This window comes from Pelobates fuscus, chromosome 2 (genome assembly GCF_036172605.1).
Source record: "Pelobates fuscus isolate aPelFus1 chromosome 2, aPelFus1.pri, whole genome shotgun sequence".
Classification (NCBI taxonomy): Eukaryota; Metazoa; Chordata; class Amphibia; order Anura; family Pelobatidae; genus Pelobates; species Pelobates fuscus.
In genome coordinates, this window is record NC_086318.1 from 442523268 (window position 1) to 442544790 (window position 21523).

General features: G+C 42.1%; 1 protein-coding gene across 1 annotated transcript in view; it reads left to right on the forward strand.

Annotated features, from left to right (window-relative positions):
- Positions 1–21523, forward strand: part of ZFAND3 (zinc finger AN1-type containing 3) — a 270967-nt gene that overhangs the window by 60925 nt on the left and 188519 nt on the right. The gene's annotated exons all lie outside the window — the stretch shown is intronic.

Here is a 21523-nt window from a genome sequence, read left to right on the forward strand (position 1 = left end):
CTTAAAACCTCAGTGAAGCTATCTGTCAGATGCACATGGATCGGGGTAGCCTAATCTCAAAGTGACCAGACTCCAGGGAGAAAGGAATTAATTTTATTTCAAGCTGTCAGTTCTGTGACACCTTTTCAGAAATGTTTTGTTTTTCGTTTTTTAATGAAAGCTTAAAATTCTTTCCCATATGTTTTTTTTTTTTATTGGGGCACATTCTAAATATTTCCAAATTTTAGAAAAGTCACTACCTCATGCTGCCTGGCACCCTGCATTCAGTGTGTAGACAGTTCTTTCCTCCATCCTGCTTTCTACCTGATTGAGAAGTGATCATGTTCTCTGTCCATCTCCGTCTCCACGGGAATAAAAAGAAAACCTCAATTCTCAATAATATGTCAACATCGTGCCCCGTCAGAGGTGTTAAATCAGGTGGATGTTTAGCTCTGTACAACAGCTTAATGCTGTATCCGTAACAGCTGCCCCCTTACTCAGCCAATATTACCTTGCTCCATGACATTATCGTGACATTTTCCATTTATTTACACAAATTCACAAGAGAAAGGTCACCTTCTACTCAATATAAATCTCAAGTTATCCTTCGGCAAGCACTTGGCTACAGCTTCGCCTCTTGGTGCGTCTCCATAATAAATCAGAAATAAAAGCAGATAAAAGGCTGTGTTTTAATGTGTGCGTACGTGTGTGTGTGTGCTTTGTATGATTGGTCAGGCAGACGTTATTGACATGCCTTACTCCGCTGTCTAGTATTAAACACTAACAGACTTACCGCAATGTAACTTTGGTTGTGAAAGAATTGTTGTCTGCTCAGTCTGTGCATAGTAAAACATCACTCAATATCGAAACGAGTCCTGGTCCACCACCATAGCGGTCAGTGGGAGAATTCTCAGACAGCGTCACCGTGCAGCCATAACTAGGGGCCGTCGCACATCCTTGTCGCTATGAGCAAGCTCAGTGAATTCGATAGAAAGTTCTTGTTGTAGTGAATGGAGACAATGTGTGTAAATAACAAGTGGGTGTAAATGTCTCAGCGTGAAGGGTGCAATGCTTCCTCGGTCTCAGCACCTCCTGTTTAAAAGGAGTAAAAGTGGGGTTTAGCTGTTATATAACAGGCCTCGTGCTCAGAGGACTAATCAGCGCTCAGTCGTGATTGCACTTTAGTTGCTTTTTTACACACTTCAAAAGAAAGAAGAAAAGGATCCCAGGGGGAAACAACACCCCCCGGAGTCACAAAGTAGGAAGTCCCTTGAAAGTCCACATATGTATGCTTAAAACATAACTTTTACTAACCGCTATTGAATAAAAAACCCATGCTGAAAGCTATGAGTCTAGTGACAGAAACGAACAAATAGATTAAAAATTGAGAAAATTGTAGACCAGAGAACAAATAAATAATTCACTTGTAGATAGGAAGGTTACCCTAATATTGTGGTCACTCGTGGAACCAATAACATCATAGGGAGAGAGCTCCTATCCTATATATTAATGCCTTCATTAGATGTAGTAGGATAATCTAATATCTGCTGGAAGGCACTTGCCCTGTATGAGTAATGCAAGTAGATAGAAAATACAATTGCCCAAATGCCTCCTCTTCAATCCTGCAACTGTAGATAGCAGGTAGTTGTGATATCCTACTAGGTATCGGTTTCAAAATAGAATAAACACTCAATGCACACCAGTCATAATGGAGGTCAGAAAGTATTTGAAGACTTTAATGCGTATACATCGTGCGTAAACACGGTTTTCTTAGAGATGTATACAACAAAAGGCAAAATCAACCAATCATAGAAGTTTCAGTGCAAAAAGTATAATTATTCATATAACATTACGTATTGCTATTAGTCTACTGCGCATGTATAGCACGTCTTATCTAAAATATGTAAGGTTAGCTTGACCTGGGGGGAAAAAAGGGAGTCCGTGGTCCCTGTAACAGATTGCAGACAGGAGTTAGGAGAGAAAAAATTCTTACTTTTAACCCCTGCAGACGTGGAAAGACTTAACTAAGGCAAAGGCTTTTAACCCTTTACCTGTATCTGTGACAAGTCCCCTCTCTACTGGCGCTGCAGGTGGGAGCATTAGACAAGGTATATCCCTTGCCATCTCACACCACTCAGAGCCATCAAGTAAGGCCTGTCCAGATATCTGTCAGCTCTGAGTTACAGGCTAAAATATATTATTAAAAACCAGAGGAAAAAAGTTACCTGTGCTCTCTCCTTAATCCCTAGAAATATCTCTGAGACAGAAAGGGGTATTTTTTATATACACCCCTATATACTTGTTAAGCCCTAATAGTTAATTTACTATATGTATTAGCTGATGTGTACTGTAGTCGTTGCTGCTGCCCAAGAGTGAGCGCAGGACTTTTGTTTTTGTATTTGTATTCACTTTTTGTATCACACAGCCTGGTTACAATGCTGCCGCCCATCCCATGTGTTCCCTATTAAGGGTTAACAAGTATATAGGGGTGTATATAAAAGAAATACCCCTTTCTGTATATATATTATTATTATGACAATACAGCCATAGGTTAATATATATGTATAATAATAGCTCTGTATGTCTAGGGGGACATTTAGTAAGCATTGCATAGGTAAAACAATTAATTAATTAATCCCAAAGGGGGCATGTTGTGTGAGAACTTCTTATACTACTTATAAAGTGTTTGTAAGTAGATGAATGGTAGGTTTTAAACTGCTGTTAACCGTGGTCCTTCACGGGAGAACATTATCTGTCCTAAACAGTGATACAGAGTGCTAAATGTTGGCCAGTCACCATGGAAACCAATGGAATCCGCACACATCGCCCATTGGTGACTCCTCATTTCAGAACACTTTGATAAATTGCCCCCTTTGTTTATACATTATATAGCTACCAGCTCACAAGTTTTTGTGTCTGGGAACCACTTCATCTAAAAATGTCACCTCAGAACACAGTGCCAGACAGCACCCAAAAAATGAATGTAAATGTATTTGCGGTCATTGCTTTCTGCATGTGTTCATCCCTTCCAGGAATATTGTAGGATAAAGAGTAATTATTGTGCCTGCTATAACATCTGGGGTTCTTGTTTTCCTCTCCCAGAATTATCTGTTTATTGTTCTCTCACCCCCATGACGCTGCTCAAATACAGGTGTAATTATTGCAATCTTTGGCGTGTTATTTAACCCTGTCTAGCCCGAGACAAAACACAGAACACCACTCACGCGTTGCAATGGCCATAGGAAGGCTATTCCTGGCATATACTACGTTTTCTAAATCACTGTTAGCCTTTACTGCTCCCACTGGAAGGCTATTCCAGGTATCTACTACCCTTTCTATATCACTGTTGGCCTTTACTGCTCCCACTGGAAGGCTATTCCAGGTATCTACTACCCTTTCTATATCACTGTTGGCCTTTACTGCTCCCACTGGAAGGCTATTCCAGGTCTCTACTACACTTTCTATATCACTGTTACAGATCCCAGTGGAAGGCTTTTCCAGGTATCTACTACGCTTTCTATTAGGGATCGGCCAGTATTGATTTTTTTTTTTAGAGCCGATACCGATAATCTGTGAATTTTCAGGCCGATAGCAGATAACTTGCCGATATTCTGTACATTTACCATTTTGAAAAAATAAACTATTTCTTAAGGTAAATGCACAAAATATACATGCCACATGTAGTGGATGCAATGTGTTTAGACAGGGGAGCTGTGTGTGTTTGTGTAGTGGATGCAGTGTGTATTTATGTGTATATAATGGAGTGAGCAGTGAGTGTTTGTGTAGTGTGTATAGTGAATGCAAAGTGCGTGTTTGTGTAATGTGTATAGTGAATGTAGTGTGTAGTGTGCGTAAAGTGAATGCAGTGTGTGTGTGTAGTGTGCGTAAAGTGAAAATGCAGTGTGTGTGTGTAGTTTGCGTAAAGTGAAAATGCAGTGTGTGGTGTGCGTATAGTGAAAATGCAGTGTGTGTGTGTGTAGTGTGCGTAAAGTGAAAATGCAGTGTGTGGTGTGCGTATAGTGAAAATGCAGTGTGTGTGTGTAGTGTGCATATAGTTAAAATGCAGTGTGTATTTATGTGTATATAATGAAAGCAGGGTGTGTTTGTGTAGTGTGTATAGTGAATGCAGTGAGTGTGTAGTGTGTGTGTGTATGTGTGTATATATATATATATATATATATATATATAGTGAATGCAGAGTGTGTGTGTTTGTGTAGTGTGCGTAAAGTGAATGCGCTGTGTGTGTGTGTAGTGTGCATATGGTGAAAATGCAGTGTGTATATAATGAAAGTAGGGTGTGTTTGTGTAGTGTGTATAGTGAATGCAGTGAGTGTGTAGTGTGTGTGTGTGTGTGTATATATATATATATATATATATATATATAGTGAATGCAGAGTGTGTGTGTTTGTGTAATGTGTATAGTGAATGCAGTGTGCGTATAGTGAATGTAGTGTGCGTATAGTGAATGTAGTGTGCGTATAGTGAATGTAGTGTGCGTAAAGTGAATGCAGTGTGTGTGTAGTGTGCGTAAAGGGAATGCAGTGTGTGTGTAGTGTGCGTAAAGTGAATGCAGTGTGTGTGTAGTGTGCGTATAGTGAAAATGCAGTGTGTGTAGTGTGCGTATAGTGAAAATGCAGTGTGTGTAGTGTGCATAAAGTGAATGCAGTGTGTGTGTAGTGTGCATATAGTGAAAATGCAGTGTGTATTTATGTGTATATAATGAAAGTAGGGTGTGTCTGTGTAGTGTGTATAGTGAATGCAGTGAGTGTGTAGTGTGTGTGTGTATGTATATATATATATATATATATATATAGTGAATGCAGAGTGTGTGTGTTTGTGTAATGTGTATAGTGAGTGTAATGTGTATAGTGAATGCAGTGTGCGTATAGTGAATGCAGTGTGTGTAGTGTGCGTAAAGTGAATGCAGTGTGTGTAGTGTGCGTAAAGTGAATGCAGTGTGTGTAGTGTGCGTAAAGTGAATACAGTGTGTGTAGTGTGCGTATAGTGAAAATGCAGTGTGTGTAGTGTGCGTATAGTGAAAATGCAGTGTGTGTAGTGTGCGTATAGTGAAAATGCAGTGTGTGTACTGTGCGTATAGTGAAAATGCAGTGTGTGTAGTGTGCGTAAAGTGAATGCAGTGTGTGTAGTGTGCGTAAAGTGAATACAGTGTGTGTAGTGTGCGTATAGTGAAAATGCAGTGTGTGTAGTGTGCGTATAGTGAAAATGCAGTGTGTGTAGTGTGCGTATAGTGAAAATGCAGTGTGTGTACTGTGCGTATAGTGAAAATGCAGTGTGTTTAGGGTGCGTAAAGTGGATGCAGAGTGTGTATAATGCAGAGTGTGTGTGTATAATGCAGAGTGTGTGTGTTTCTGAAGGGATGTAATTTGTGTAAAAATATAGTCATTTTTTTTTTTTATATGTTTGTTTATTTTTTTTTGTCCCCTCTCCCTGCTTGTTACTTTGCCAGGGAGGGGGGATATAGCATTTCGTGGGGGTCCGCAGGAAACTCTTATCTTCCCAGCAGCTACTTCAGCTCCGCTAAATCTTGCGGTTTGCATGCCGCGCGGAGCGATGCAATAGTAACCCATGGCAACGCTCTGACGGCCGCGGGACTCGCAAAATTTACACAGGGGAGCTGAAGGGAGCTGCTGGGAAGGTAAGTAAGAGCTTGCTGCGGGCCCCCCCAGGACCACCAGGCTTGTAATGGGCCCGGCGGTTCTAGGAGGTATTATCGGCAATATCGGTATCTATATTGTCCGATACCAATATTGCAGAAAATAACGAATTACGGCCGATAATATCGGTAAAACCGATAATCGGTCGATCCCTACTTTCTATATCACTCTTGGCCTTTACTGCTCCCACTGGAAAGCTATTCCAGGTATGTAGTACTCATTCTATATCACTGTTAGCCTTTACTACCTTCATTGGAAGGCTATTCCAGGTGTAGCGGAGAGCTGATATCCCACAGCTATTCTCCACGTAAGATCCCAGTGAGGCTCAGGAACAAGGCAATAGTAAATCCACAGGCAGAGTTTCCAGCAGGCAAAATAACGCAGCAGTATCCCCACAGCACTCCCAATAACTGGACGACACACAGTTTCAGGAGCAGACTGACAAGCTTTATTCCACAGTGCCTTATAAAGCATGCTCCCATGCAAGGGAGGGGTTTCCAACAATTAGTACAGTATCCAATCGGGGATTAGTAACCTCCCACACATCTCCTCCCCTCCTCTTACATCATAATCCCCTTATACTGTACCCAAATTCCCCCAGTTTCTGGATGTACCCCTAAACGTAGGGATACCCCTTTAAAAATGGTATCCCTGATCTGGGTGAGCAACATACTCAAAAATCACCCAGATCGGACCAGGGGTTCGGGAGTTATGACCAGGTACAGATTTGACCGACCGCATGGGTAAAGTATCCGAAAACAGTTCCATGTATTTTGGCCCTGCGGTCGGTCACAAACAAGGGAATGAAAACATGTGAATGACTTGTGTTATGTAGCCTGGGGAGGATTCGAATGAATCCCCCAGTTCGTGGGGTTCTTTCTACCGAACAGCGAGCCGTTCGGTAGTTTCCCCACGAAGTACTGGAAGTCTGGAGGTCTCAGCGGTGTTCGCCTAGTCAAGTGTCCGATTTTAGTTCCAGACACTCAACGGCAAAACACCGCTGTTCGGTAGTCTAAGATGGCCACCGCCACGTGTTCGTATCCCGAATGGCGGCCACCCAGAGAACAAAGACCACACTGCACGAATAGGTAATTACCAGTTTGCAACATTGTTGCAAACGGTAATTGAAGGCACACTTCACACAAGGAGGTCTGGTTGTTCGGTAGTCTCATTCCCTTGCTTTATTCGAATGATTCTACCGAACAAACAGAGGAATACATTTCTTTTACACACATAAAACTGTCAATATACACGAATACATTGATTCCCATGAATTTTGTAGGACAGCCCAGTACCATCCGCTACACCAGGTATCTACTATCCTTTCTATATTACTGTTAGCTACCCTTTCTATATAGTTACATAGCTGAAAAGAGACTTGCGTCCATCAAGTTCAGCCTTCCTCACATTTGATTTTTGCTATTGATCCAAAAGAAAGCAAAAAAAAAACAGTTTGAAGTGCTTCCAATTGTGCAACAAACTAGGGGAAAAAATCCTTCTTGAACCCAGAATGGCAGTTAGATTTATGATTGGATCAAGTAGTTATTACCCTACATTGAAAGATTATATCCTTGAATATTCTGTTTTTGCATCTAGTTGCTGTTTGAACATCTATATGGACTCTGATAAAACCACTTCTTCAGGCAGAGAATTCCACATCCTGATTGTTCTTACAGTAAAAAAACTTTCCTTTGCCTTAGACGAAATCTTCTTTCTTCCAGTCTAAACGCATGACCTTGTGTCCTATGTAAAGTCCGGTTTGTGAATAGATTTCCACACAATGGTTTGTATTGGCCCCGAATATATTTGTATAATGTTATCATATCCCCTCTCAGGTGACGTTTTTCTAAACTAAATAGGTTTAAATTTGTTAACCTTTCTTCATAGCTGATATGTTCCATTCCTTTTATTAATTTTGTAGCCTGCCTCTGCACGTTTTCTAGTGCTATGATATCCTTCTTTAGGACAGGTGCCCAAAATTGCACAGCATATTCAATATGTGGTCTTACCAGTGATTTATCAAGAGGCAAAATGATATTCTCATCCATAGAATTAATGCCCTTTTTCATGCATGACAATACCTTACTGGCCTTGGCCACTGCTGATTGACTTTGCACATTGTTGCATAGTTTGTTGTCTATAACAATTCCCAAGTCCTTTTCGTGTGTTGTTATCCCTAATTCGCTTCCATTAAGGGTATTCGTTGCTTGTGCATTCTTTACGCCGAAGTGCATAACTTTGCATTTTTCAACATTAAATTTCATCTGCCATTGGAGTGCCCATTCCCCCAGTCTATCTAAATACCTCTGCAGCAAAGTAATATCTTGCTCACATTCTATTATTTTACAGAGTTTTGTGTCATCTGCAAACACTGAAACATGACTTTCAATGCCTATTTCAAGATCATTTTATAAATATGTTAAATAGAAGCTTCATAAAACCGTGCTGATTTTTTGCTGATAACCATGTTCTTCTCAAGGAATTCTTGGATATTATATCACTGTTACTGCTCTCACTGGATGGCTATTCCAGGTATCTACTTCCCTTTCTATATCACTGTTACTGCTTCCACTGGATGGCTATTCCAGGTATCTACTGCCCTTTATATATCACTGTTACTGCTTCCACTGGATGGCTATTCCAGGTATCTACTACCCTTTCTCTGTTACTACTCCCATTGGAAGGCTATTCCAGGTATCTACTACCCTTTCTATATCACTGTTACTGCTCCCACTGGAAGGCTATTCCAGGTATCTACTACCCTTTCTATATAACTGTTACTGCTCCCATTGGAAAGCTATTCCAGGTATCTACTACCCTTTCTATATCACTGTTACTGCTCCCACTGGAAGGCTATTCCAGGTATCTACTACCCTTTCTATATCACCGTTACTGCTCCCACTGGAAGGCTATTCCAGGTATCTACTACCCTTTCTATATCACTGTGTGACGAGAGCAATCTCGCCACATTGCATTGGAGAAGCCTGGCTGCCCGCCTGCTGCCTTTGGACTATGGCCCTGTGAGATTGGGCCCTAACAGAGTACATGTCACTCATTCTGGCCCTTTAAATACAGTGGGGTCATTCAGTACTTGCCCTGTGTGAGCGGTGATACCCCAGATAGCTATGCCATGGAGCCCATTCATATAATATGAAAGACTTTAGCTCCATGGCAATTGAACTGAATAGGATCTGAGAGCTATTCGGTAGTTTTGTGCGCCCAGATCCCAGCTATCTGGGGATATGTGAAATGTCTGTGTGTTATGTGTAAAAGGTGACTTTATGTATTTTAAAGTGTTTTATGTCTTTTTGAAACCATGTGCTCAATGGAGTCTGCCTCTATCCCTGGATATAATTGGATTACTTTCCCCATTGTCTCCAGGATAGAGGCCTCTGTAAAACCGGTCTGAGCTGGAAAGCCATGCTTGCAGGAGTTTTTAAAAGATACTTTACTAACTTTTGAACCCCTGGTCTGATTCATGCCATTTTTTTAATATGTTGTTCCCCTGAATGGATTGATTGTGGATATGTATTTTTATGTGAATGTGATGTATGGTTTTAGAGTTATGAAAGTTGGGTAGAAAGTATGTTTAAAGGACCACTCTAGGCACCCAGACCACTTCAGCTTAATGAAGTGGTCTGGGTGCCAGGTCCAGCTAGGGTTAACTAATTGTTTTATAAACATAGCAGTTTCAGAGAAACTGCTATGTTTATCAATTAGTTAAGCCTTCCCCCTAATTCTCTAGTGGCTGTCTCATTGACAGCCGCTAGAGGCGCTTGCGTGATTCTCACTGTGAAAATCACAGTGAGAGCACGCAAGCGTCCATAGGAAAGCATTATGAATGCTTTCCTATGTGACCGGCTGAATGCACGCGCAGCTCTTGCCGCGCGTGCGCATTCAGCCGACGGGGAGGAACGGAGGCGGAGAGGAGGAGGAGAGCTCCCCGCCCAGCGCTGGAAAAAGGTAAGTTTTTACCCCTTTCCCCTTTCCAGAGCCAGGCGGGAGTGGGTCCCTGAGGGTGGGGGCACCCTCAGGGCACTCTAGTGCCAGGAAAACGAGTATGCTTTCCTGGCACTAGAGTGGTCCTTTAACTGTATGTATAATTGAGTTTCCTCTCAGGATAAGGGGAGGGAATCTGTGGGATGTAACTGTGATGTGATTGGTTGTTTTATCCTTCACTGTGGGCAGTCCTGTATTTGCAACAACTGTAATAAAAACCAGGCTGGGTGTGCCAGCACCTCAGACCACTGCTTGACCCTCAACACGGAGCCTTGTCTCGTTCTTGGGGGGATTCACTGTATGCTGATAGGGACTGACTGCCAGGAGTGCAAGCCGCTTGGGAACTTTTCCTGTTCGTCTGCTAGCAGCTATTCGTGAGGTTCCAGTTCGGGAGTTTGGAGTGCTACCTTATTCCCTTGTATGCAGTTCGGGAGTTTGGTGCATTCACTTATATCCAATTCGTGAGTTTTGCTGATTTTACAGTAGCTGTGCCTGTGAAAAGGGGATTATCGCCTTAACGGATTTTAACCCCTTGTCTGCTGAAACGGTCCGTTACACACTGTTACTGCTCCCACTGGAACGCTATTCCAGGTATCTACTACCCTTTCTATATCACTGTTATTGCTCCCACTGGAAGTCTATTCCAGGTATCTACTACCCTTTCTATATCACTGTTACTGCTCCCACTGGAAGGCTATTCCAGGTATCTACTACCCTTTCTATATCACTGTTATTGCTCCCACTGGAAGGCTATTCCGGGTATCTACTACCCTTTCTATATAACTGTTACTGCTCCCACTGGAAGGCTATTCCAGGTATCTACTACCCATTCTATATCACTGTTACTGCTCCCATTGGAAAGCTATTCCAGGTATCTAGCTATTCCAGCTACCCTTTCTGGATCTTTGTTGGCTTTTACTGCTACCACTGAAAGTCTGTCCAAATACAAGAATATATCGGGTTTTGTTTACATTATGTAAGGTTTTTTTGCGTGTAGTGTATATGTTCAGCTTTAATACGGATTTTGCAGTAAGTAAAACATGGTTTCTTGGCCTCTCTGCCTCATACAGTGTACAGAGGACAATAAGAAGTGCATGTTGGTTACATCGCTAGGGGGACATATCGATGGAGATTCCTGTCCTTGAGTCCATCACAATGAAATGCTTGGCGCTGTCAGGCTCTCTGTAAGATCTACTGATTATCTTGTCTGCTCAGTGTGCTATTGTTTGTCCTAAGTTAGCAAATTACAAAAAGATTCATTCACTGTCAAATTAGTGCTAAATAGCTAAAATCCCACTTAATTCCCCAGCAACACTGAATGTTAATTCCTTGCCAGAATTAAATCTAAAACATCCTACTTTCAGATCCGAGCTCTGTCCAGTTTATTCTTATCGCAATATGACACTGCATGGCGTGTGTACCATTTTATGTATGTGTAGTACACTATGCCCGGAATGTGAAGCAGTGGAAGAGGTTGACATTAGTTTGCATACTCTGCACCTCATTCACAGCACTTAGTGTATTCTTTGCGCTTACAAGGCTTGCTTTACAATCTGTAGTAAATTGCACAGAACTTGCATCTTGTCTGCATTTAAGTTCTCGTGGATCTGCTGCAGACTTTACATTCAATAAAGGGTTGTTTTTTGTAATTTTTTTTTAGCCATGCAAAAGAGTGCAGATTTTTCTATTTGCAGCAACGTTCCCCTGTTGTTGTGCGTTTAGTTACCAGGCATAAGACTAGGCATGACGTGACGACTGTATTGTATGGCAAATTAAGTCGTGAAGGGCAAGGCTGCATAGTGCAGGGCAGTGAAAATGAACCTGTGGCTATGATGTGTAAGCTTGCTGGGAACAATTACTTCATGGGTTCTTGGATCTAATGCTCAGGTATTTAGAGGGGAACGGTCTCTTCTCAGAGTTTTTAATATTATGTTTATCCCCTATAATTATTGCAACGAGTGTGAGGTGTGGAAATCCACATCTCTTTATCCTGTAACTGTTCGCCTCCATTTTGGCTTCCTGACAATCACTGATATAAACATGTGCACCATTATTTTTGAACCCCCTGACTGTGAGCAGGCAATACCACCCTTATCTCTGAATCCCCAGACAGTGAGCGGGCAATACCACCCTTATCTCTGAATCCCCAGACAGTGAGCTGGTAATACCATCCTTATCTCTGAATCCCTGGACAGTGAGCTGGTAATACCATCCTTATCTCTGAATCCCTGGACAGTGAGCTGGTAATACCATCCTTATCTCTGAATCCCCAGACAGTGAGCGGGCAATACCACCCTTATCTCTGAATCCCTGGACAGTGAGCGGGCAATACCATCCTTATCTCTGAATCCCCGGACAGTGATCGGGTAATATCGCCCTTATCTCTGAATCCCCGGACAGTGAGCGGGTAATACCATCCTTATCTCTGAATCCCCGGAAAGTGAGCGGGCAATACCACCCTTATCTCTGAATCCCTGGACAGTGAGCGGGCAATACCACCCTTATCTCTGAATCCCTGGACAGTGAGCGGGCAATACCACCCTTATCTCTGAATCCCTGGACAGTGAGCGGGTAATACCATCCTTATCTCTGAATCCCTGGACAGTGAGCTGGTAATACCATCCTTATCTCTGAATCCCTGGACAGTGAGCGGGCAATACCACCCTTATCTCTGAATCCCTGGACAGTGAGTGGGTAATACCACCCTTATCTCTGAATCCCTGAACAGTGAGCGGGTAATACCACCCTTATATCTGAATCCCCGGACAGTGAGCGGGTAATACCACCCTTATCTCTGAATCCCTGGACAGTGAGCGGGTAATACCACCCTTATCTCTGAATCCACGGACAGTGAGCGGGTAATATCGCCCTTATCTCTGAATCCATGGACAGTGAGCGGGTAATATCGCCCTTATCTCTGAATCCACGGACAGTGAGCGGGTAATATCGCCCTTATCTCTGAATCCCCGGACAGTGAGCGGGTAATACCATCCTTATCTCTGATTCCCCGGACAGTGAGCGGGTAATACCATCCTTATCTCTGATTCCCCGGACAGTGAGCGGGTAATACCATCCTTATCTCTGAATCCCTGGACAGTGAGCGGGTAATACTATCCTTATCTCTGAATCCACAGACAGTGAGCGGGTAATACCATCCTTATCTCTGAATCCCCGGACAGTGAGCGGGCAATACCACCCTTATCTCTGAATCCCCGGACAGTGAGCGGGTAATATCGCCCTTATCTCTGAATCCCCGGACAGTGAGCGGGTAATATCGCCCTTATCTCTGAATCCACGGACAGTGAGCGGGTAATATCGCCCTTATCTCTGAATCCACGGACAGTGAGCGGGTAATATCGCCCTTATCTCTGAATCCACGGACAGTGAGCGGGTAATACCACCCTTATCTCTGAATCCCCGGACAGTGAGCGGGTAATACCATCCTTATCTCTGAATCCCCGGACAGTGAGCGGGTAATATCGCCCTTATCTCTGAATCCACGGACAGTGAGCGGGTAATATCGCCCTTATCTCTGAATCCACGGACAGTGAGCGGGTAATATCGCCCTTATCTCTGAATCCACGGACAGTGAGCGGGTAATATCACCCTTATGTCAGAATCCATGGACAGTGAGGAAAACTACTATCTTGAGAGATCTACAAACCGGTTCTTTCAAGAGAAAGCTGATTTTGAGTATTTGCTCGGTTTATTTCACGTTGGCTGTCGGACATTGCCAAAGCCGCTGTGAGACCCTGATTCCGTGTGTCTCTTGGATTAGACCTAGTTCTGCGTAGCTTTTATTCACGTGCCACTAAGTCTACATTTGTTATCTGTATTTCTAACTCATATCAGTATTAATTGGCAGCCAGTATCCTGCTCCCCCCTCCCCCCCCCCCCCCCCCCCATATCCCGCTATCTCCCTGCGGAGTGTGCTCCATATTACAATCTAATACCGTGTCCGTGTCGTGCACGCCTCGGCCCTTAATTTGTACATTTCAATGCAGTTTGTTTCATTGTGTTTTTGTAATCCGCTCTGAATGTAATGAGCTGTGAGCTTTGGGGACCTAGCTGAGCCTCGCCAATTAGACCAAGTGGTTACTGAGAGAGAGTGTGTTTTAAATAAAACATGGCGTCTGTGAGTGGGACTGCCTGTCATCAGAGAATAAAAGGAGCAATCCATTTAACCCCTCTGACTCCAGAACTGACACCTACAAAGACCTCACCTATTCCCTGTCTCACTAGGGGAAGGGGAAATTCCCAATTTTATTAATAGTATACCCACCATGTGCACAGCGGGTCTCTTTTCTGAAAAAGTGTAAATAGAGGGCAGATATTTCATTTGGGCTGTAAGCGAACACATACTTGGAAGATACAGGACATATCTAGTATGCCTTGCATCACATCAATCGCAATAGGAAATGGGCAATAAATCCAATTGTGACATTGTGAAAGGGTCAGCAGGAAGCTTGCTGCTAGTTTTGTATGAATTGCTACAATGTAGCCGTTACATAGACGTTGAATGTCCTGATTGGTACAGATGCTATATCAGATAGTGACTTATTTGCATGTGTGGTCATACTGAAGAAAACATATACCTAGCTCTGAGGTTAGCCTTCCGACTGCCGGGCACTGAGCTGCAATACATGAAAAGGATTTCACATATCCCCTCAACTTATACCCCAAAATACTGAGTAATGCACTAACAATGTGTTAAACCTAGAATAAGAAGTATACTGCTCAATACAGGTTTCTAAACTCATTTAAAGGAACACTATAGTTGGAGGAACACAAACATGTATTTCTGACACTATTGTGTTAAAAGCACCATCTAGCCCCCCTCTTGCCTCCCTAAATATTGTTTTTTTTTTTTTTATAATCACCGGCAATACCGATAATGAATGAGTGGGCCAGCGCGTCCATAAGGCATATTTACACACAAACGCACTGCATACACTACCCACACTGCATCTAATACACAAACACACACTGATTTCACCACCCACACTGCATCCACTACACAAACACACACACACTGAATTCACTACACACACTGCATCCACTACACAAACACACACACACACACACTGCATCAACTACCCACACTGAATCCACTACACAAACACACAAACACACACACACACTGCATTTACTAATTAAATACTCTCACTGCATCCACTACACACACATATAAACTTGAAAACATAAAAATAATCAGACTGGCATATATATTTTGTGCATTTATCACTTAATAAAAAAAAAAATACGGTAAATGTATAGAATATCGGTAAGCTATCGGCCTGAAAGTTCACAGATTATCGGTTTCGGCTCTAAAAAAAATCAATATCGATCGATCCTTAACAGGAACCCATGGGAACTATGCTGCCGGTCTCTGGACCCAGTGATTTCTCTGGCAGCATAACCCACCGCAAACATTAGCGTGAAAACTCATCCAGGAGAGATGTTTTAATATCTCACAATTGGCAAAACCATCATGGCGTAGTCCGTGAGAGAGCATGGAGAGGTAGATCTCTGCATTGGCAAAACCATCATCGTGTAGTCCGTAAGAGAGCATGGAGAGGTAGATCTCTGCATTGGCAAAACAATCATGGCGTAGTCCGTGAAAGAGCATGGAGAGGTAGATCTCTGCATTGGCAAAACCATCATGGCGTAGTCCGTGAGAGAGCATGGAGAGGTAGATCTCTGCATTGGCAAAACCATCATCGTGTAGTCCGTGAGAGAGCATGGAGAGGTAGATCTCTGCATTGGCAAAACCATCATCGTGTAGTCCGTGAGAGAGCATGGAGAGGTAGATCTCTGCATTGGCAAAACCATCATCGTGTAGTCCGTAAGAGAGCATGGAGAGGTAGATCTCTGCATTGACAAAACCATCATGGCGTAGTCCGTGAGAGAGCATGGAGAGGTAGATCTCTGCATTGGCAAAACCATCATCGTGTAGTCCGTGAGAGAGCATGGAGAGGTAGATCTCTGCATTGGCAAAACCATCATCGTGTAGTCCGTGAGAGAGCATGGAGAGGTAGATCTCTGCATTGGCAAAACCATCATGGCGTAGTCCGTGAGAGAGCATGGAGAGGTAGATCTCTGCATTGGCAAAACCATCATCGTGTAGTCCGTGAGAGAGCATGGAGAGGTAGATCTCTGCATTGGCAAAACCATCATCGTGTAGTTCGTAAGAGAGCATGGAGAGGTAGATCTCTGCATTGGCAAAACCATCATCGTGTAGTCCGTAAGAGAGCATGGAGAGGTAGATCTCTGCATTGGCAAAACCATCATGGCGTAGTCCGTGAGAGAGCATGGAGAGGTAGATCTCTGCATTGGCAAAACCATCATGGTGTAGTCCGTGAGAGAGCATGGAGAGGTAGATCTCTGCAGTACAGACTCGTGAACTTCTGTGCAGCTCATTAACCCCTTCTGCCAATTGGAAAAATTTTGTTACTTGAATTTAGAGCTCCAGCAACTTTTGTCAACTTCTGTTTAACCCATTCATGGCCAGGAGTTTGGGAAAGGCCAGATGAATACCGTTCTAGTCATCCTGCTTCATGAGTGGGTTAATACAGCCTTGTTATTTACAGTGAAAGGAACATTTCAAGCTCAATGACCATTACGGCTCACTGTTGTGGTTATGGTGCCGTGGGAACCTGTCATGTCTGCCTTATCTTCTCCGTACATCTTGGCCCTTGCTTGTGAAGGCTTCCCAAAGAAGGTTATACTGCCCCCATCTGGTCATCATGCTGGCTCTGTCTGACAATTGGAGTGTGAATTGGGAATAATTGTCCTCTGATTTTCTCATGTAACAGAGTGTAAGTAGGGCTTTCTCTCCGTGTCCTTCGCTCCCCGGTGTCTGCTTGCTGTGGGCTCTGTGTTATGTAGAGCAGTTTCTGGCTACAGACAAGATTGATATGAGAACCATGGGCAGAGACTCCTATCTGTGTGCCAGTCACAATGACTGATGATTCTAAAAGAAGACATTAGCGCCTATTCCTAGATTTGACGATTTGACTCAATACATTCTTCTTTGTCACGAAAAAGCATTTTTTTCCCATATTTTAATCTTTATATTCGTTAACCCCTTTGAGTGCTTGAAGTTACCGGATTCTCTGTGTGTGAAAGGTGTGCAGTTATAATTAACAAACAGTCTCCAAGTAAATTGTTTCCTATCTCTGTTTTCGGTCAGAGTAACTCTACCTCCATTTAAAAAAAAACAAAAAAAATTATGCAGCGCAGAGCCAAGTTCTTCCTGCTGCACATTCTATCTCTGCTAAAATCATTCCTATTTGTTGGGGAGTATAGAAGCGATGCAGAGGGGGTCCATGTTGTCTTTATTGCATGTGCATGCTGGTCTCAGATGCCAATTGCATATTAGCCATCCTCTTGTTCCGGAATGGATAATGACACCCCAATGATGCTGCTGGCATAGAAGTTACAGAGGGGTTAACCTTGGTATGTACAGCATTTAATAGCGAAACGCTGCACAGGCTGACTCCTGGCACCATCATCACTTGAGATCTCTGAAGTGCATGCAGTAACCTTTAAGTTACCATTTGCCACTGATATATTTACTTATATAGCAACTAAGTCCGTGACCGCAAAATGGGCAGACTCGAATGCTGACTGTGCGTCGTTCTGGCCAGGGTTGAACATGCTTAGAGTGCTTCTTGCTGTGTACTCAGTGCACGGTGTGGGCGCGTCTGATAATGGCCATGTGTGGTGCGTGTCTGATGATGGCAGTGTGTGGCACTTGCTGTGTACATGATCTCTGGTTTCAGAGTTACATGATACCAGGGAACAAACCTGGCACTCTGTTAAAGGACAAGACCAAGGAGAGTTGTGAGAGGCTTGTGATATGCTAAGATTGCTGGGAGTTACCACACAAAGTTGTACGGGCTAATGCAGATCTCTATTTCTACATTTATTTATAAGTATTGCCCATGTGACCTAGATTATACTTAACATAAAAGGAACACTCTAAACCCCATCATCACTACAGCCCTCTCTAGTGGTTATGGTGCTAGGTGTGCCCTGGCCCCATCACATTGTAAGTAGTCAAATAATTTTGGATTGGTTTAACACGTTGCCTGGGTCCCTCAGGCACCTTTACCGCTCCGGTCTTTTCCTGAAAAAGAAGCTCTAGAGTTAAGCATGGCTTTTACAGGACTGTGCACAGCCAATGAGCGTGGAAAACAGCAGAAGTAGAGGCTGATGATAGAATCCAGGTGACTTGTCACACTGTACTGTCTCTGAAACAGGACATCAATGCTAGTTTGGGACCTAGATACTGAATTCATGTTTCAGGCATGTCATACAGGCTTTACATAGTTACATAGCCGTAAAGAGACTTGCGTCCATCAAGTTCAGCCTTCCTCACATATGCTTTTGCTGTTGATCCAAAAGAAAGCAAAAAACCTAGTCTGAAGCGCTTCCAATTTTGCAACAAACTAGGAAAAAATTCCTTCTTGACCCCAAAATAGCAGTCAGATGTCTCCTTGGATCAAGCAGCTATTACCTCACTAATTAGAAATGATATCCCTGAATGTCATGTTTTTGCAAGTATGTATCCAATTGCAGTTTAAACATCTGTATGGACTCTGATAAAACCACGTCTTCATGCAGAGAATTCCATATCCGTATTGCTCTTACTGTAAAAAATTACTTTGCCTTAGATGAAATCTCATTTCTTCCAGCCTAAATGTGTGAAATTGTGTCCTATTTATAGCCCAGTTTATGAATAGATTTCCAGATAGTGGTTTGTACTGGCCCCGAATATATTTGTATAATGTTATCATATCCCCTCTGAGGCGCTGTTTTTCCAACTAAAGAGATTTCCATTTTTTAACCTTTCTTCGTAACTAAAATGCTCCATTCCTTTTTATCAATTTTGTAGCTCGTGTCTGCACTTTTTTTAGTGCCATGATATCCTTCTTTAGAACAAGTGCCCAAAATTGCACAGAATATTCAAGGTGTGGTCTTACCAGCAATTTATAAAGAGGTCAAATTATATTTTCATCCCGAGAATTTATGCCCCTATTTATACATGACAATACCTTACTGGCATTAGCAACTGCAGATTGACATTGCATATTGCTGCCTAATTAGTCTATAACAACTCCCAAATTGTTCTCGTGTGTGGTTATCCCTAATTCACTACCATTTAGGGTGAAAGTTGCTTGTCCATTCTTGACCCTGGAGTGCGTAACTTTGCATATCTCTATGTTAAGTTTAATCTGCCATTTTAGTGCCCAGACCCCCAATCTATCCAAATCCTTCTGCAGCATTGCAATATCTTGATCACATTGTATTACTTTACAAAGTTTTGTGTCCTCTGCAAACACTGAAACATGACTTTCAATGCCTATTTCAAGATCATTTATAAATCTGTTAAATTGAAGCAGTCCCAAAACAGAACCCTGAGGGACACCACTTACCACTTTTGTCCAGTCTGAAAATTTACCATTAATGACAACTCGTTGTACTCTATCCTTAAGCCAATGTTGTACCCAAGAACAAGAATATCATCTAGACCAATTTCTTTTAGTTTGAAGACTAACCCATTGTGAGGGACCGTATCAAATGCCATGGCAAAATCCAAGTAGATCACATCCACTGCAACACCCTGATCTATACTTCTACTTACTTCTTTGTAGAATGCAATTAAGTTAGTTTGACATGACCTATGTGTCATAAACCCATGCTGATTATTGCTAATAACAAAGTTCTTTCCTATTAATTTCTGAATATTATCCCTTAATAGCCCTTCAAATATTTTCCCAGTCACCGAAGTTAAGCTCACAGGTCTATAATTTCCAGGCAAGAATTTTGAACCATTTTTAAATATAGGAACGACATCTACCTTCCTCCAATTCTCTGGTACATTACCTGAAACAAAAGAATCTTGAAAAATTAAATACAGAGGTTCACTTATTTCCCCACTTAGCTCCTTAAGTATTCGTGGGTGAATACCATCAGACCCCAGAGCTTTATTTACATAAATTTTCTTTAACTGTAGCACCTTCTCTCAAGTCATGCAATCACAATTTATCTGCATGTTTTTGCGGCAATCATTTGCATATCTCTTGCCATAGGATCCTCATTAATATATACTGAAGAAAATTTTATTTAAAATTTTTGCATTTTCCTGGTCTTCATTAGCTAACAGACCCATCTCCGTTTCCAGTGTACCTACACTTTCATTTTTTGTTTTTTTTTAGAATTGATGTACTTGAAAAAAAAACATCTTATTTTCTAGTTTAGCCATTTTAATTGCCTTTTTGCAAACATTATTGGCTTCCTTATATCTTATATAGGATGCCTCTGATTTATCTGATTTAAATGCCCTTTTCTTATTTTTAATCTCTTGTTTTACTTCTCTACTAAGCCACATTGGTTTCAATTTGTTTTTTATATTTCTTATCCAATGGTACATACTGAGAAATGTACCTTTCTAATATTTGTTTGAATAGTTTCCCTTTATCCTCAGTGTTTTTATCACTAAGGAGTTTATGCCAGTCGATATGTTGTAGAGCTGCCCTAATCTTATTGAAATTGGCTTTTTTAAAAATTAGACGTTTTAGTATACCCCAAGAGCTTTTGAGTTTATTTAAAAAAAAAAAATTGCTAACTATTTCCCAAATGCTCCCCTACTTGAATGTTGGTCAAAAGATCAACATGGTTTGTTATAACGAGGTCCAGACAAGCGTCCTTTCTAGTTGGTGCTTGTACCAGTTGTGACATAAAGGTGTCATTTAACACATTCAAAAACCTGATTCCCCTTGCTGAAGTACTAGTCCCTCTATCCCAATTTATGTCCGGGTAATTAAAATCTCCAATAATTAATGTGTTACCCCAATTTGCAGCTTTCCCAATTTGCTCTAACAGCTGTTCTTCCTCATTAATATTTACATTTGGTGGTTTATAACATATCCCAACCAATAATTGATTTCCCTTCGTTTGCCCCAAGCAGATATCTGCCCATAAAGCTTCCACATTTTCCTCGTCACACTCCACATGCCTAAGATTTGACTTTAACTCATGGCTGACATACAAACATACCCCACCACCCTTCTTGTTTTCCTATCCTTCCTAAATAACGTGTACCCATTTAAGTTAACTGCCCAGTCATGTGTCTCATCCCACCATGTTTCTGTCATGCCTATTATATCATATTGTTTAGTGTATGCTATTGCCTCTCGTTCACCCATTTTGTTATATAGGCTCCTTGCATTAGTAAGCATACATTTAATATTATCATGAGTCATTTGTACTTTTTGTGAATTTTCATCAATATTACATACCTTCTCTGTTCTGAGCTTTTCCCTCCCCCCATCTCCACCCCCTTTGTTCTGAGCTAAAGCCCATCTCCTTTCTATACTATCTTGATTTTTCTAGATTGCTATGACCCTCCCACTTACTACTAGTTTAAAATCTCCTCCAACCTTCTAGCCATCCTATCCCCCAGCACTGCAGACCCTCTCCCGTTTGGGTGCAATCCATCACGATTGTACAGGTTGTACCCAAGCACAAAATTGTCCCAGTGCTCTAAAAACCCCAAACCCTCTTTCCTGCACCAAGACTTCAGACACGCATTGACCTCTCTAATCTCCCGCTGCCTTTCTGCTGTACCGCGCAGCACAGATAATATTTCTGAAAATATTGGAGGTCCTTTTCTTCAGCTTTCTTCCTAGTTCCCTGAACTCATTCTTTAGGACCTTCCATTTCCCTCTGACCTTGTCATTGGCCCCTCCCAATAATCCCTCCACTCTGTCTGCAACATACCGGACCTGAGCACCCGGGAGACAGCAAATTGTCCAGTTGAGACGATCATGGCAGATTACCTTATCTACTTTCTTAATAATACC